Here is a 20,355-nt window from a genome sequence, read left to right as displayed (position 1 = left end):
TTTAAACAACACCAAAACATATGCATAAGTGGGAAAGCTGAAAAAAAATACAAAGGAAAAATGAAAAGGAAACAAAAACTAACCTGAGAGTTGAAGCAAATAACAGATAGACCGTAGTAAAAGGCATTTGCATCCCACAAGTAGAAGTGGTAATACTTTTTTAAAAAATTATTGCATTAGATCAATCTTTTTTCTGCTAGAAAACTAAGAGCAAATCTCCATCTATACATATTTGTTTACATAGACAACACTGTAAAAAAATAAGAGCAGCTGGAATGCATTTAGCAGCCTCAACCACCTCCACGTCCATGACCGCGCCCACGTCCTAAAGGCTTTACAGCTGTTGGCTTCTTTGGCTTCACCCCGAGTGAATCTTCCACCAAAAGTATCTTAAGATTTAAGCTGTCAGGGAGGATGTAATAACGGATGTTGTTACCCCTCACACTCAGGTGATCCAACGTCATTGGATTCTTCCATTTTAGTGTAATTTTGATAGCCTTCAGGTGTGTGTTCATGTTCACATCCACACCTGTAATGGTTCCATGAACAACGGTGCCATTTTTAGCTTAATTGAAACAGTCTCGTTGTTCAGCTTCATAAAAAATCTGAGGAGCTTCATTTTCCTGAAGAAATTGAAGACAAGCTAGGTCTTAGGTCAAGGCACAGAAGTTGAAGATGAAGAGACGCTAGGGTTTAGGGTAAGGAGAGCCAGTGTTACTATAGAGAAGTGTTGATACACGTGTCATGAAAAGGGGAATACAAAATGTTGAAAATTAATTTAAAAAATACCTTAAAAGATGATATTATTTTGAAAGTACCCTTCGTCGTACATTCAATATTTTAATTATCTATAATTGTAATGTAATGTAAAATACTAGTTGCTTAAGGCCCGTGCTAATCCGGGGCCAAAGATCATGATAAAGAATATAACATTTAATTTTAAAAAGAATATAGCTTAACTTACATTTTTCTATTACATAACTAAATTAATTTAGTTATACGTTCGTTGTGTCTTGTCTGGTAAACTACCATGATTATTAAAGTTTTTTCATTATATCTAGGTAACTTTTAAAGGACTTTATTTATGAAAAAGGAAGTATGAAGGATAATTAGCAAATATGAATAAACATAAAATTTAATTTAAAATAAATAAGTGGTGTGTTCAACATGTTTAAAAAAAACATATTTGATAGATTGTTGGAAAAAAATATTTTCTCTAGAAAATAAGTCTTTTTCGACTTATAAAAATGACTTCGTGAAAGTAGAAATATTATATTCTATATTTCACATTCATGGAGCCTTTCGCTCTTCAGTACACTTTGTCTTCACCCCACCATAGCTCTCATTCCTGCCACTCCACACCCCATCCCTCATAGTACTTATCTAAATTATATAGAATTATTTTTTAAATAATATTTTACTTACATACCGAATATAAGAAAATAAGTAAGAAACACAATAATATTTTTTTAACAAAAATATCTTTAAAGTAATGTTTTTAGTTGAAAAATCCATATTTGTACCAAACACACTCAAAAAGAGAATAAGTATTATTAAAAAATAATAAATGCTCTGAAAATGTGACTGTAACTGCAAAGTTGCACGAATTTAACTAAAATGTACAAAAATAAATAAGTACTCTATCCGTTTCATTTTATTTTACATTTGTTGATTTGATACTCCTATTAATAAGAAGTTATTTAATAGGAGTTTGCTTATTTATCTCGATAATTATGATTTGAAAGTATATGATTGACAACTATTATGTTGTATAGTTACTTAGTGATAAGAATAATATTGAAAGAATAATAAACCTTTCTTTATTTGCTAAAATAATAAGAAAAAAAATTATTTTTAGTACAAGGATCAAACAAAATGAAAAACTAAAGAGAAAAGGGTGATCAAACAAAATGAAAAACTAAAGAGAAAAGGGTATTCTCTTAATTCCTTTTTACTTGTTTCTTTAACTTGACAAATAACTTAAAAATTTAATTTATTAAGGGTTAAATATATGAAATTATCCTTATTAATTATGTTTTAAAAATTTAAATTTAGCTATTCATACTTTACTTAGTTACTTGATAATAATAATTATAATATTAAGAGAGAAGTATCAATACACTCCATCACATTAATTACTACCCCTCCCGAACACTTGAACTTTGAGTCGTATTAATTACTACCCCTCCCGAACTTCTTATTTTAGTGCGCCACATGACCCTTTTTGACCTACGTGGTAAAATGTGTGATTTCAAACTCCATCACATGCATGATGGAGTTAATTTTTTTCCAAATCAGCAATAAAAAATGAAAAAAATCCTATTTTTCTTTAATTTTTTCAAAAACGTCAAAGCCTCATCTTTCTTCTCTTCCTAATTATTATCCCTCTTCCTCCATCACTTTCAAAATGTGTAAAAAAAAAATAATCTTTCAATTGCTTCTATTTTACCTACTTAAATTAGGGGTGTGCATCGATCGGTTCGGTTCGATTTTAATATTATAAGTTTAGTTTATCGATTTTTGATTTTTAAATGCGCTAAATCAATAAGATATTTTCTTATTAATTTTTGGCTTATCGATTTTCAGTCCTTAATGATTCGTTTTTCGATTTAACCAATAAGAAAATACTCATAAAATAAAAAAGTAGTAACTAATATGAAAAGAAACTGAATTTTAGTTGCAACCAAAATCCTACTTTTATACATACATACATACATACATATATATATACACATACATACATACATATATATATATACATATATATATGTATGTATATATATATATGTATGTATATATGTACTTATTGGTTTATCGGTTTACCTAATAACCCAATAAAAAAATCATAACCGAATCAACAACCCCAATTTTTTTTATAAATTTATTAAAAAATTATTAACCCAATAACAATAAATTAATAACATTTTTACCGGTTCGGTTTTTATACACTCCTAACTTAAATTGCGATTTCTTACTTCATTAATTATAACAGAAAACACATTTGTGCATCTGAGTCTCCTCAAAATCCTAATCGAAACAGCAATAAAAAACTACTATAAACACTAATCGAAAAAAATTATCCCATATTTTTAACACAAAAAAAGTATAATTTTTTTAGATAATAACTTATTTGATCGACGAAAATTCAACCTAAATTTTATGCGAATAAGAGGATTATCGGACTATCTACAATTTTGCAAAAGCTAGCGAACACATATTGCAACCAAAATCCCATATGGAGTTATTATTCAAGAAATCATGTACTAATATATTCAAATTCAAAGGAATTATGAGAAACAGATATGAAAACTATTAGGCAATGGATTCTGACGTTGCTTAAACTAGAGACGGAACCTATCGCCAGAGCTATCAGAGAAAATTTATTTCAGAAGAATTATTAACCAGATATTGCAAGACAATTGGACATAAAAAAATACAGCAGTAGCATATATGTTTGAATCTAGATTGGATTGAATTAATTATGAGAAGACCATTTAAAAACATAGAAGCTTTTAGAAAAGTTAAAGAATCTTTAATTAGTAATTATTCAGAATATATAAGCCTAAATAAAACAAAAGAAAACCCACAAAGATTAGCCTACCTAATTACCTTAATATCTAGTATTGAAGCAAAATTAATAATCCATTTAAAATCTAGAAGAATGAGACACATACCACCTAATTATGATAAAATCAGATTTAGATATCCACCAAAATATTATAAATATGGTTTAAATGAATAAAGTACAAAAATACAAAGAACTAAAAGAAACTATTTTAGAAAAACATAAAGAATTAAAAATAAGAATAGAAAGACTACATTATAATATATTTGCCGGAGTTAGTGAAAACTCAATAAATACACAAAAAGATGAAATATCAAAATTAAATCACAAATAGATAGTTTAGAATATATATATCAACATGAACTATTCACAATAAAATGAACAAAGAAAATTTATAATAGATGAAAAAATATATGAAAATCACGAAGAATTAAAAATAAAGATAGTATTTTCTAATCTAGGAAGAAGATATAAGAAAATAGGTGAACATTTATATTTAATGTTAGAAAAAGAAGAATTAAAATTAGAAGATAAATTGATAGCTATGGTAAGAATAGAAAGAGAAAATGAAGAGATAGATAGGAAAAAAGAAATAGAAAAAATAAAACAACAAACTACGGAAGAAATACGAAAAATAGAAGAAACTAAAAATAGTAGGATTGCTGAATTAGAAAAAGAACTACAAATGTTAAAAGATTTGTATGAAGAAAGACAAAAGGAAAAGGAAGAAAAAGATAAAGAACAAAAATTACTAAACGAGATAAATCAAGTTAAAGAAAAATTAGAAATAAGCAATAAAGAAATAAAAAACAAGCAATTAGAAATAAATAATATAGATGTTGAAGAGACAGATAATTATGATTTAGAAGATAGTGAAATATATACAGAAATATTAACAAATACAAAAAATTTAGAAATCAATGAAAAACAAGAAGTAATTAATGAAGAAAACTTAGAAAATATCAACACAGAAATAAATACTCTTGATAAAAAAGAAGATGAAAATATAATAACTAGAACATCAGAAATAAGAAAACCTACATATTATAAGAATAAGTTTAAAAGATATAATCTAAAGAATGAATATGACAAATGGACACCAAAACAAATAGTTAATAAAAATTATAACTTTTTAGACTTAGACCGTGTAATAGATACAGAAAAAACAATATAATTATGGATAGGATATATGACAAAACAATTATTAGATAATAATATAAACATAACAGATGCACCAGAATATATGGAAAGAACACTAATAGGAACAGTGAAATTATGGTTTTCAAATTTAACTGAAAATAGCAAGAAGGTATTAAGAACTAACAAACCTACAGAAGGAACATCAACAACAACAACTAAACTAACACCTATAGAATTATTAAAAAAATATGAAACAGCTATAAAAGATGAATTTGGTAGTATGACAACAATAGAAGAAGAACAAAATGAAGAAAAAGATACAAATAGGAATTTAATGTTAAAATTAGCAATATGTAATATGTGTTATATAGATGAATATACTTGCGCATTTAAAGAATATTATTATAAAGGAGCATATAATATAGAAGAAAGTAAATAAATAAGAAAATTATATTTTAATAAATTACCCGAACCATTTAATTCAAAGATAATAAAGAGTTGGGAAGAAACAAAAATAGTAGATACTCTAGGAGCAAGAATAAAATTTTTACAACAATGGTATAGAAACTTATGTGAAAAATGTAGAGAAAAATTAAAAATGGAAAAAACATTGATAAGCAATTTAGCATGTTGCAAAAATAAAATAGCACCCCAATTCGGATGTGAAGAAAGATATTATAAGAAAAGAAAAAGACATAAGAAATATAAGAAATATAAAAAATTAAAATATAAGTACAAGAAACCAAGAAAAAGATATTATGTAAAAAATTATAAATACAAAAGACCATATAGAAAAAAGAAATCTATAAAAGAATGTACTTGTTATAATTGTGGAAAATTAGGACTTTTAGCTTGAGATTGTAAATTATCTAAAAATCCAAAAAATAAATAAATATCAGAAATAAAAATAGAAAATACAGAATATATGCAGATAGATTATATAGATTATGAATTAGAAAGTTAGGATAGTATATATAAAATTTCAGAAAATGAAACAGATAATGAAATAGATAGTGAAATAGATGAATCAAATGACTGAAGAAGATATAAAAATAATAACAAAGGAAGGATATTTAAATGATGAAGGAACAGACCAAAAAATAATATTTGACAGTAACATATTTGATGAAATAAAAGGAAAAAAATTAGACATAAGTGTAGAAAAAATATTTAAAATACCAACAATAAGAAATCTATTTACTAGGAAAACAGAAGAATATTATGTAGTATGCCAAAAGGAACATGTAATAGACTGTAGATATGCAAAAGGCAAAGCTAGTATACCACTAGTAACAAAAATAATAATTAATAAAGAGATAAACGATATAAAAAGTAGAGGAGACCTAATAAAATATGTACACCTTGGAGGTACAGAGATATTAATAAAAGCATGTTTTAGAAAAGGAATAGATACACCAATGGAATTATATTTAGCAGATGATAGAATTATAAAACCTATAGAAAAAAGCATAATAATTACCATAAAAGGAAATTTAATATACCAAAAATTTAAATTTATAATAAGTGCAAATTATTCAGTAGCGGTAACAGATAAAAATATAGATAAATTATTAGTATTATATTGGAAAATATCAGGAATAGAATTAACCCCAGAAAGTAAAATATTTACAGTAAGATACAAAAATTTATATGTATTAACAACAAAACACAAAATAACAGGAAAAAATAAGATTAACAAAATACGAATAGAAAGTCCATTCGAATAAATTGTAAAAACAATAGATTATAATGATTATAGCTATAGGGGCATAGATATAGAAGAAAATTTAGAAATAATAAATGATAGAATAAGTACAACGAAAAGAATAGCTGATGAAAAATCAGAATCATCAAGCTCACCAAAAAGAACAAGCTACGAAATAAATTCAACAAATAATTTAAACCAATATTACATAACAGGAAAGGTAAATTAAAAAGAATATTTAATACTCTTAAATACAGGACAAGAAGAAAATTATATAGCAAAATATCTAGTAAAAAATGAAGAAATAAAAACTGATAATGATATATGCCCAGATCTACCAAGAAGTTTAATAAATAGTAAAAATATAGCAGAAAAACAAATAATAATAGGAATTAGAAAAATAAAAATAGAATTTGAAGTAAAAGAAGAAATACAAAAAGCAGACATAATATTAGGAATAAAATGGCTAGAATAAGTAAAATCATATAATATAGAACATACACAATTAACCTTAACATATAACAGAGAGAAATTATTCTTAAGAAGAGTCTTAACATAAAATAAAAATATATGTATTAATGAAGATAGTAGTAAAAGGATATTACAGTAGATATTATACGCCTATGATAGATACAGGAGCAGAAGCTAATTTATGTAGATATAATTGCTTACCAGAAAGCAAATGGGATAAATTAGAAACACCAATAATAGTTAAAGGATTTAATAATGAACGAAGCTTAATTACTTATAAAGCTAGGAATGTAAAAATATAAGTATGGGATAAGATATTAACAATAGAAGAAATTTATAATTATGAACTAACATCAAAAGATATAATTTTAGGAATGCCATTTTTAGATAAATTATACCCACATATAATAACTAGAACAGATTGGTGGTTTACACCACCATGTAAACAGAAAGTAAGAGCAAAAAGAGTTAATAATAAAATAAGAAAGAAAACTGATTGGATAAAAGGAAACGAAAAAATTACACAAAAGTTAGAAAATATAAAAAATACTGAAGATACAATAGAACTAGTTGTATTCTCGATAAATAAATAGAAATAACTATATTTTCAATAAATAAGATAGATATAATTAAGAAAACAATTGAACAATTATATAGTGAAGATCCATTAAAAGGATGGGAAAAACATAAAACTACTATAAACATTGAATTAATAGATAAAAATAGCATAATAACCCAGAAACCATTAACATATAATTTTGACGATTTAAAAGAATTTAAAATGCATATAGATGAATTATTAGGAAAACAATATATACAAAAAAGTAATAGTAAACATAATAGTCCAGCATTTATAGTAAATAAACATAGTGAACAAAAAATAGGAAAAAGTAGAATGGTTATTGACTATAGAAATTTAAATGCAAAGACTATGACATATAATTATCCAATACCAAATAAGATATTAAAAATAAGACAAATACAGGGATATAATTATTTTAGTAAATTCGATTGTAAATCAGGATTTTACCATTTAAAGTTAGAAGAAGAATCGAAAGAATTAACCGCATTTACGGTACCACAAGGATTTTATGAACGGAACGTATTATCATTTGGATATAAAAATGCACCAAGTAGATATCAACATTTTATGGATAGTTATTTTAAACAATTATCTAATTGTATAGTATACATAGATGATATATTATTATATACAAAAACTAAAGAAGAAAATTTAAAATTATTAGGACAATTTACAGATATAATAGAAAATCGGGAATAAGTCTAAGTGAAAAGAAAGCCAAAATCATGAAAAATCAGATAGAATTCTTAGGAATACAAATAGATAAGAGTGGAGTAAAAATGCAACAACATATAGTACAAAAAATAATAAATTCGAAAAAAAGAATTAGATACGAAAAAGAAATTACAATCATTTTTAGGATTAGTAAACCAAGTAAGGGAATATATTCCAAAATTAGCAGAAACTTTAAAACCACTATAGAAAAAATTAAAAAAGGATGTAGATTATAACTATAATGAAGAAGATAAAAAACAAGTTCAGAAAATAAAATTACTTTGTAAAGAATTATCAAAACTACAATTTCCAGATGAAAATAGAAAATTTATATATAAAGTAGAAGCAGATGCTAGTGAATGTAGTTATGGAGGAGTACTTAAATACCGATATGAAGCAGAAAAATTAGAACACCATTGTAGATAATACTCAGGTACGTTCAATGAAATAGAAATAAAATGAAAAATAAATAGGAAAGAATAATGTTCATTATATAAATGTTTGTTAACATTTGAGCCATATATTGTATATAACAAGTTTATTGTACGAACGAATAATACACAGGTACGCTGGTGGTTAACAAAGAAAATACAAAATTCAGTTACAATAAAAGAGACTAGTCTTGAATATATTAAATTTCACATTTATAATTGAAGTAATTAGTACTAACAAAAATGTTATTGCAGATTACATGTCAAGACAAAGCTACACAGACTAATATAATAGAAGAGGATACTCTAGAAAAAATACTCAATACCCTAACTACGCTTTCAATGAAAGTGGACAGTATGGGTAATGAAATAGAAAAGCTAAAGACTAATGAAGTTAAACTGAATTCTATAACTACAAATTAGCTAACTCAGCAGTGTGCAGAGCTATGTCAATCGGAAGACATGAAAAGTTCCAGAGTTAGAAGGAGACGATGGGACACTCCATTAAACCCATAACATTTATCAATCTACTTCTGCAGGTACAAGCAAAGGAGTTAGGAAAAACACAAATATGAACCTAAACAAGCTATTTGATAAATCATATATACCAAATACATCAAAAGATCCCATGTTTATACCACCACAAATTACCACATACTGAGATAGTTTAAACCAAGACAAAAAGACTTACAACTACACAGCCCGGACATATATAGAAAATATCTACAATGTACAAACCTTTTTAAATACTAACCCCAGAGCTATAAACATCCAAGAACTAGATACAAACTATATAACCCAGAGATTGATCGGATATAATAAGCTAATTGCTTTACCTAAAACCAAACCAAGTCTAGTTAAAACTTGCTATGAATATGGACCACTCAATACTGTATATACCTCTGACGGAAATGAGATATCAACTATACCAAAAATATATGAATCATTTATCATTTTTAAAAGAATAACCAAAGGTACCCTATTTTTTATAAAAATTTACACGGCTCCAGCAGAGATATTATACGATGAATTTAAAAAACCCATACAAGTTGTAAAGATAGGAATGACACGAGATATGATTATACCACAAGATATTATTCCACAACCAGAAATACCTAGAATTGAGATACCAAAATTTTATGCGAATAAGAGGATTATCGGACTATCTACAATTTTGCAAGAGCTAGCGAACACATACTGCAACCAAAATCCCATATGGAGTTATTATTCAAGAAATCATGTACTAATATATTAAAATTCTAAGGAATTATGAGAAACAGATATGGAAACTATTAGAAAATGGATTCTGACGTTGCTTAAACCAGAGATGGAATCTATCGCCAGAGCTATCAGAGAAAAATTTATTTCAGAAGAATTATTAACCAGATATTGCAAGACAATTGGACATAAATATCCAGATCATAAATGTTCAAAATGTAATGGAGGAGATAATGATATCCCAGAAGTTCAGCTAGAATAGAAGAAAAATCAACCAAGTAGATAAGAAAGCTAGCTGGAAGATACAAGATAAGAAGCAATAATGGAGATATGGAAAAGCAGCAGATACGACAACGAGAAGATATCAACGGAGTAATAATAGAAGACAAGCTATTAAATTGTGAAAGTAACATGTAAACTTTCACGATTTATTTTACGTGAAGTATTGAAAAATTTTGTATAGACCAAACTTTTAGGTTTTAGATTTTTTAGACTTTTTAGGCTTTTTGACTATTATTTTAGGCATTAATAATTTTTGTCTCATTAGGAGACTTTTTTGTAGACTAATTTTAGAAACGTGAAAGAAATGTGAATACTCTTATAAAGATTCAGTCTATAAATAAGGTAAACCGAAGGCATTGCAAAGCAAGCCTTCATGTGTTCAAGCAAAAACTCTCTCTCTGGTCCGCAATAAATATTTTGCTTAGTTATTAAAAAATAGATTTATTTCAATGGAAAAAGCTATGGAGGAACAAACCTCAGAAATATCAAACCTACCCGAATAAGTATATTTATTTATGATTATGAATAGCTAAATTCATAATTTCCAACAATCATGGTATGATAAAATAAATTCATGTTAGTTACTTTTTAATAGAATTATTCGAAGAAAAATATGTTAAGAAGTTTATCAACAAAGTGGAAACAGAGAAAAATCCCTAAGAACTATGTCATCCTAAAGGTGAAACCAATGAGGCAAGAAGCCGTGGTGGGGAGTAACCAGAGTAGAGGCGCTGTTTAAGGAAAAAATATCCAGATTACCATGCTAATAGTGACCGAAGAACATGTTATTTAAGAATAATCTAGTATATAGTAATCTAAGATGACCATATTTTGTTATGTACATGATTAAAGGAAATATTTTGAAAATAGCAATTTTATGAAAATGAATAATTATTTATCTGATGTAATGGTAGATAAATTTAAAATACTTATTTTGTATGCACTTAAGGATATAAAAGTAGTAGATATAAGAAAAATCATATTAGAAAAAGCATTTGGTAAATATTGTATGACTAGAATAAATTACATACCATACCTACCTAACTACTCTTACAAATACTTACCATGATAAATTACATATATCTAAAATTTTTGAAAAAGATATGAGAAACATACAGTTAATAGAAAAACAGATAAAAGTAAATTTAGACAAATACATGAAAACTAAAGATATAAAATATATAGAATTTCTTAATGAAAATATGCAAGAACTACTAAGACTAAAACAAACAACTACAAAATATTATAATAAAATATTTAGTCAATTTTAAATGATAGATAATCTTAAAGTCTTAATATTATATATACTTAGAGATATAGAAATTATAGATATTAAAATAATATTAGAAAAAGTATTAGACTATGAAATTAAAACTATAAATTGGATAGCACAGTTATACCTGGATAATTACCCAGACGGATATTATTCAGATTAAGAGATGTTAGAATATATTAGAAAAACTAGAGAAAATCAAGATAATCTAAATAAAGAAATTAATTATAGAAACCGAATTAGAAAAATAGTGGAGAATCTAAAAGAAAAATTAATATGGATAGAAAAAACCTTAAAAAATTTAGGAAAAAGTACATGTGATAATTTATATAATTTAAAAAACTCGCTACGAGAAGAACAACACAAAATAATAAATAACTTTGAAAATCTAGAATTAGATATATATTACAGTACAATTAGGATAAATTATTATACAGAAATCTGTAACTCTGCAATTACTATAGGATAAAATGATAGACTACAAATATTTAAAATATTTGAGAGAAAATATGGATGAAATGATATCACAAAGTAAAATATATCCATTATATATAATAGATCTATTTACTTTTCATCTTTACAAGTTAGTTATCCGCACCCCTCTAGCAGAGGAAAACTCAAAAATATAATATTTTTTTTAGAGAGGATCGGATAATTAAGGATAGAAGTGAATTATTTTTTGATATAGGATAAATATGAGGGAAGTGGATGGTATTTATCCACGTGGACAGATACATAAACTATTTTTTTTTCACGTGTATGCGCGTTTTTTATATGTTGTGGTTCGTGGGCCAAAAAGGGTCACACGATGTACTAAAACAACAAGTTCGGAGGTACTTTAGACAACTCAAAGTGCAGGTGTACCATGAATAAAATGAGACAATTTCAGGGGGATAATTGATACTTCTCTCTAATAATAATAATGTGAAAAAAGTTATAAATCTTTCGTGATTTACTAAAATAAATAAGAAAGAAAAGTAATTAATTTTTAATTTAAGAAATAAGTAAAAAAGAATAAGTAATCTATTAAAGAGACTTATATTTAAAAAAGAGTAAAAAAAAATACAAAATCCTAAATAAAAGTATCATAAAATGATAAATAAGGATAAATATAATAAGTATGAAAAATAAGTAAATATTTACAGTTATTTAATTACATTAAAAATCTCTCACTTATATATATAGTAGTAAAGTAATATAAATGACAACATTTAATTACGCGGCTTGAAATATAAAGTTGAAGAGAAGTGCAGAAAGTAATGCTGAAATGGATTTACTTATTTTGTGTGGACCAAGTAAAATGGACCACGCGTCTATGTGAACTAAAAATCTGCAAGAAATTGAACTTTGTGGTTTTAGTAAAAGAATAAAAAGGATTAAATTCAGCAATATCTCCATCCATGTGTTTGGTTCTTGAAATTAAAAAATAGAGAAATTTCAAATTGTCCTTTCGCAAGATTCTCCATGATTTGTTTAGACGTAGTATAGATGAGGTGAATGGTATGACTGCTGACCAGTAATCATCATCCACGAATATTGATGCTCGTTGCCACTTGCCAGCCACACACACATAACAATAGTATTTTTTTTTCTGGCACAAAAAAGGATATTCAGTTTTGCTTATGTTTGCTCTTACTTCACCTACTTTTAGAGCTGTCTAGATTGGCTCAGCTCATTTAGATTAGTACATGCGGGCTTTAAATTTAATGAGTTAGATCGAGTTGATCCATCAAAATGATGGATCAAAATACAACAAGCCTATATCATTACTTTATGGGTTATTGATCTCATGGGTTAATCTACTTTTATAAAATAATATTTTATAATTTAATTTTAGAAAGTTAATAAACATAAATATTACCAGAAAATATTGTATAGTGTTTATACTTGTTAATCAAGTCTGTAACACTCTAAAAAATACTTCTAATAGCGAATTAAATAACTTTTGATATGATATCCTTCGAACCAAATAAAAATACTAATAAGTAGTTTAAATAGTTGTATGTACTTGACTTACAGGCTGGCCCATGGACTAGCGCAACCCACATTGCTCAAGCCTCATGGGTCACATGCTTATTCGGACCCGATTAAAAAAACTCTATTTTTAAATGGATTGCAAAAACTGAAACCCAACCCCATCAAATAATAAGGTTGGTTGGGCCGGCCCATATGAAGGGCTCTACCTATTTGTCTATGATTCACAATTAATTAAGGCAAACTTTATAAATAAGTGTTATTCTCCTTCTATGATTGTTATTCTCTTTCCACAGTTGATCGTTTTTTAGTATAAATATATACAAATTAACTATACTTTGTATAAACTAATTTTTTTTACACATGTACACGCACACATTAGAATTTTATAATTATGTATAATATATACATATGTATATCAACCATATATTGTGTAAACTTATGGTATAATACGTATATAATTAAAAGAATAAACATATACATATTATACATATGCCTAATGTATATATGAACCAACGCATGATAAATATATACACATATGTATATGTATATATATATAGAGAGAGAAAAAAAAATATACAATGCATATACACGAACAAAAACCTGTGCAAATCAGACTGAATACAATTAAATCACCTCTATAGAATTATCAAATTCACTAAAATTATATCAGTTACTCAATTATGAAAATAATTCATCAAGATTTATTCAGTGAAATTGACACTAATATACAATTCGATTTTTCAAATTATACATTCTATTCTATAAGATTTTCAGAAAATTGAGCTGAAGCAGAAACATTACATTTAATACCTCTTGTCAATCTCCTATTTGAATTTTTTTTCATCCAATTGAATCAAGTTAATTGATAACTTGAAGAAACCTAAAAAACACCAAATATGAAAAATTGCTCAGAAACTTATAGACTAATAGATGAAGTAACAATTAGAAGAAAAAAAAATGCAATATATGTACACGAATCCTGCAAGATTACTTCAATATCTTTAATGAATATCCAAGTGGAAGTTTAGGGTGATAAATTGTGGATGAGTTGGGAGAAAATTTTCTTTGAAATTATGTTTAAGTGAGAGAATCATGTAATGACTAAGTGAGATGAGGGTGTAAAGATTTCAGTCGCCAAATTAGCCAATTCGATAAGAGAGAGTGTTTGAAAAATTAAATAAGTAAGAGAATCTTGTATTGACTATATACATTGGATATTATATTTGTATATAAGGGCCCACTTAAAAAAACAGTTATAAAACTAACAATTAACTAATTATTTTAAAACTTAACCATAATTAATATTTTTTTTTATCTATTGAATGCAATTTTTTCAAAGAATATTTATTATTTAGGTCGATAACGAGAATATGCAGAGAATCAAATTTTTATGTGAAAATCATGCTGAAAAATGAGCTAAAATAATGTATTGCTATAATAAGAAAATATACATTTGTAATCTAGAGTAAAGTATTCAAGAGATTACTCCATTAAAAAGTAAAGCCTCTCTTGTAATACGCATCATACCCAAGTGACTAATCTATGTCGAGCCAAAGAGATTCAATTAAACCAGGAAAAAGATGTACATAGTCAAGTCCAAAGCGTAAGTTGTAATGTATTCATTGGTAAAAATATTGAGTGAATAGGATAATTTTGTTTATTATATACAAATAATTGAATCCACTTAATATAAATAAAATGTTAATATTACTTCAAATAAAAAGGGCCATATAGTAAGTGAAGAAAATTGAAGGAAAAGTGTCATTTAAGTCTTGAATGAAGGATTGGTGATATTGACTAACTTAAAGGGTCAAACATAATTAAAAAACTTGATTAAGTTAATTATGGACTTGATTAATATTTTTAAAACTTTCTAATCTTTTCAAAAATACAAATCTACCCCCACCCCTCTCATCTCTAAATCAACCGTCTCTTCTTTCTCTCTCGACAGTTTCTCCCAATCAACAGTTCTGCAAATATATTCTTTCAATCCCCGGTGACTTCAACCTCCAGCGATAAATGGTTAGGCTTCGAGTTCCTCTTCGACTTTCAACTGTCAATTAACGTGACAGCCTTGATCTCCAGCCACAACAGCTTTGAGTTCTTTATCGTCCCTTTTCTTCTTTCACAGGTAAAAAATTATGGCCTTTTTACTTTTGAAGAAAACGAGGAACTTGAGTCAACTTTTCTTCTAGTATTGGTGAATAATTTTAATATTTATTACTTTAATTTGAAATGCGGTCCAAATAAAATCCTAATTTATGGTATTTCTTCTCTTCTATTTTTGGAGTGCAATATGATTTTTCATCATTTGTTGCATTTTTTGAAGTTTGATTTTTGTTATTTGTATTTGTATAAACAAAACAATGATGTTGGTGTTTTTGGTGTTGCGCCGATTACTGAGTTAATTTGTTCTTGTTGTTGGAAAAAATAGTGATATTGTTGTTGTTCTACTGAACAAAATCATGCTATTATTTTTTTGTTAAACAGATTAACCATGTGACGCAACAGATTAATCATCTGATGCAATAGATAAACTATTTGATGCAATAGATTAACCATCTGATGTAATAGATTTACCGTATGATGCAACAAATTTATCATCGGATAAAGATAATGCAACATATTAACCATCGGCTTAAAAATTTAATGCAATAGATTTACCATCTAATGCAATAGATTAACCATTTGATGCAACAAATTTGCCATCTGATGCAACAAATTTACTATCTGATGCAACAGAGGAACCATCAAATTAAAAATCTAATGCAACAGATGAATCTTTTGTTGGATAAAATCCTATTAACTATTCTAGCAAGACATGTTCAAGACTTGATTTTTCAAACCGATCATTCATCTATCACGATAGACGATCTTTCTGTTGGAAGAAATCTAAATAATATTGATCGTTAATAACTGTTGTAATAGATCATTCATATATTGCAATATATGTGTGATCTATTGCACAGACCATTCATTTGTTTCAACAAATTACTTATCTGTTGCAATAAGTTAGTAATATGTTGCAACAGATAACCTACCTGGTGCAACAAATGTGTGAGCTGTTGGAACTGCTATTTTACTGTTGTGCATGTTAGATTTACTGTTATCCTTTTTAACAATGCATTAGTCAATTATAATCTATTTTATGTTCGTATTAATTTTAGATAATATGGATCCCAAAAGAAAAAAATTGAATCAAGTCCAAGTAAAGGAACAAGTGAAGTAGCTAGGCTACATCCACCACTCTATGAGCTTGCTTTACAAGCGTTATCTCAATCAGGAGTAGAAAATAAGGGACATGAAAAGGAGGAATATTTCAAAAGAGATGATCCAAATACTAATATCCCCTTCCACTGAAGATTTGGTCAAAACCTTTAGCATTGATAGTTATCCTGTGAGAATGCAGTGCGATGGTGCCACAGATTTAATGGGTGATTTTGTGGTTAAGTCAACCCTGGTAAAATCTTTTGACACCTTCAGAAAAATACTTTGAGAATAAAAAATAGATGCTTATTTCAGAGATAACTTCTTTGGGCAATATCTTGATTTACCAAAGGACAACAATGCTCGTTTTCAAATAAAAATGATATGTGATCTTCTCAAGAAGAGGTTTACGTATGAAAACAAAGATAAGATGGATGAGGTATGGATAAATTACTGTGGCATACCAATTCATTTTGGTTGGAAAGAGTTTGCTATAGTTACTGGACTAAAATGTTATTCTTCTTCTCCTTCTCAAGTTATACCCATTCTAACCCTAAAAAAGCACCCCGCATACTCAAGAAAGGTAATTCAAGTCGAGTGACCATGAATACTTGGTGTCCCTTGTTGGCCCAAGCTTCAAAAACAAAAATTTGATAAAAGCGTTGAAAGGTAAAAGACTTTCAAAGAAGCACAAGCAATCATTGTTCTTGGTTTGATTTGTACATAATATTCTTTAGGCAAGAGACATTAACAACAACATACTACTTGGTTTAATAAAGCTCTCCGAGGATCTTGAGTCATTTAACAACTATCCTTGGGGTTATGAAAGCTTCAAAATAACTGTCAAATATTTATTGACTCGATTAACGCCAAAGACAGTTAACTTATATGACTTTCCATGGGCTTTTATGATAAATATTTCTTTTATTATGATATGATTTATTTTTTTATTCAAAAATGCTTTTGATTTGTTGGTGTTATTTTATAGGCTTGGGCATTTGAAGCCATTCCTTATTTGAGACAATAAGTGAACTACCAGGAAGAAGTTTCTTGTCCAAGAATTTCGAGATGGTTGTCGGCAAAAACTGATAAAAATGTAAAATTTCTTAATCTCTTCAACCCCCAATGGATGCATTAAGTCTAATTCTAATTAAGTTTTTTATTTCAATTAATGATTTTTTGGATGATCTAATCATCATTCTAATATATGTACTGATTTATGTTAGATTGTGCATCCGTTGCTTGTTTCGGCCAATCGAGAGTTGAAGATGCCATTTTTTCTTACTTTACGATCTGTGCAAACTTTATCGGACCCTAAGGTTATTGACAGAATAAAAATGGAATTGTTTGGAGCAACAACCATCAGAAGAAAAATAATTTTAGAGGGTGGGCTTGTTGTTGTTGATTATGGTGGTGGTGGTGGTAATGGAGCTATTGGTGGTGGTAGTGGTAGTGGTATTACTGTTGGGTTTAATTATGCTCCTCATACAGTTTTTAAAACAAATCATTAGGAGTATGATCATATTGGTTATGCAAATTTTGCCCCTCCTAGCGAATGTTCTGCATACAAATGTCAAGACTGCAAGACGGAACATGATGAAGTGATTAATGCTATTAATATATTAATTACTTCTGTAAAAAAATTGACATCTAAGAGGAGTGTCATTCTATCAAAGAGGATTTTGTATCCATCCACTCTATTAGAGATTAAGGTTAAGAGGAGAAAGAAAGTTATTTCCAAGGCATTATTGAGCATCCAAAAAAGCAAAATTGCATCTCCGTTGTCTTTGTGTTGCACTATTGAGCAATGTACAAGGCCCACAGAAGAGAAACACGAGCTGAAGAAGGTGAATATATAAAATCTGTTCCAACTAACAAACAGACACATATCAGTATCAACAAATGACACATCTGCTAAAAATTATCAAACAGATATATATATCTGTTGCAATAGTTGACTAACCTGTTGCATCAGATGTAGTATCTGTTGTAACATATGTCACATCTATTTTAGAAAATCAAATAGCTCTACGTACCATTTTTATTTATACCAAGAGATGACCTATATACTCCAACATATGGGTCATCTGTTGGGATAAATTAAATCAAGACTTCTTACTGTTTTAGTTTTTCCAAATAGATGAATCATATGTTGCAATAGATGATTTATCCATTGGAAATTATAATACAGGTCTTCCTCATGTTTTAATTTATCCCAACAGATAATCCATATATTGCAACAGAAAGATAATCTATTTGCTAAAACTGATGAGTTATCTTTTTCCCATTTTTTGCATCTTTGTGATTAGCATTGACAATTCTGGCTTTCCAAGTGGATACTACTGCTGAACAACATTGATAATATGCTACCTTTTTTATGGAAATACAGAGAAACGAAAGCACAGAAACTGTATGCAAGTGACATTAAAGATCTAAGACAACTAAAGCCGAATTCCATAACACCGTATGTTGAACAACTTTTCGTATTGAGTCTGTCAAAGTAATAACCTCACCCCTCCTTAGGAATTATTGACATCCAAACTTAAATTGTTGATTTATTTATTGAGTTTTGTACCCATAATAATTTTTTTATATTTCATTTATTTGTTGATTTATTTCATGTAATTTCTGAATGCTTCGACTTATTTTATGTTGTTTATGAATTTTATTTTATCCTTAGATTTGAACTTATTAATTGAAATGGAATGCTAGATTCAAATATGCAACAGATGATATATCTGTTGAAAAATATCAAACATATTTAGACATATATTGCAATATGTATGTCATTTGTTGGAAATTATCAAACAGGTCTTCCCACTGTTGTAACAGATAGACTTAGATAAAAATATTAACATAATGCAATAGATGACAACCTGTTACAACAGATAAACTATCTGTCATAGTAGGTAGAATATCTGTTACAACAAACTGACAATCTGCTGTATTATAAAAAATTCAACTTTCATTAGACATAAAAAATTGTCACTACATGTAAAGTGAAGTGACTTAATAAAAAAGGCAGAACCCATCGATAGACATCTAAAGTTGTAGCGATCTTTCACTTTGGCACCTCAAGTAGACAGTGTTTATTTTAAACACCTAAAATAGGTATCAAATGAGTCAGTTTGGCAATTTTTGCCCTGTTGGCAACTCGCGTGTAATTCACGCAGCCAAGGCACGTTGAACCCCCATTTTTTCTGACTTGGCGTCTGATTTGGGCCCCAACGATTATTTTTCTCCTATTATCTTATATATTCATCTTCTTCCTAAAATTTAACCCTAAATTCCTAAATCTTCTTATTCTTCATCTTTTTTTCTCTATCCAAATTCTTCAAATTATTTGTATTTAGTTTTTCTTTATTTTTTTTCAACTGAGCTTGACAATGTCGAGCTCATATTCCACTATTTTTTGTGATAAAAATTTTTGATATTGTAAGTGTGGTCATGAAGCTCTATTATAGACTTCTTGAACTTAACAAAATCTAGGTTGTAGGTTTTTTACTTGTAAGATTTCAAAGGTAATATTTTTTATTTAATTAGTTGATTAATTATTGACTTGTAACTATTTTGTAATGTGGTCTTGTTTTTATAGAAATTGAATGGAAGCGATTACTTTGATTGGTATGAAGAAAGACATCTTTCACAAGCAAATCGTGTAATCTTAGGTTTGTTAAAGAAAGTTAGGTTTTTTGAAGAGAAACAAATCGAGCAAGAAGATACTACATTGTTGGCGTTCTTGCTACTGGTTTGGTGTTGTTGGGAACATGGATATTCAAGCCTAATTGC

The 20,355-nt window shown here is 27.7% G+C and overlaps 1 pseudogene; it reads right to left on the bottom strand.

Annotated features, from left to right (window-relative positions):
* Positions 1-290: 290 nt before the first annotated feature.
* On the bottom strand, positions 291-619 carry LOC107849140 (annotated as a pseudogene).
* Between the last annotated feature and the right edge of the window lie 19,736 nt (positions 620-20,355).

This window comes from Capsicum annuum, chromosome 12 (genome assembly GCF_002878395.1).
Source record: "Capsicum annuum cultivar UCD-10X-F1 chromosome 12, UCD10Xv1.1, whole genome shotgun sequence".
Classification (NCBI taxonomy): domain Eukaryota; kingdom Viridiplantae; phylum Streptophyta; class Magnoliopsida; order Solanales; family Solanaceae; genus Capsicum; species Capsicum annuum.
The sequence above is the reverse complement of the archived record's forward strand: the minus strand, read 5'-3'. Positions and strand labels throughout refer to the sequence as shown.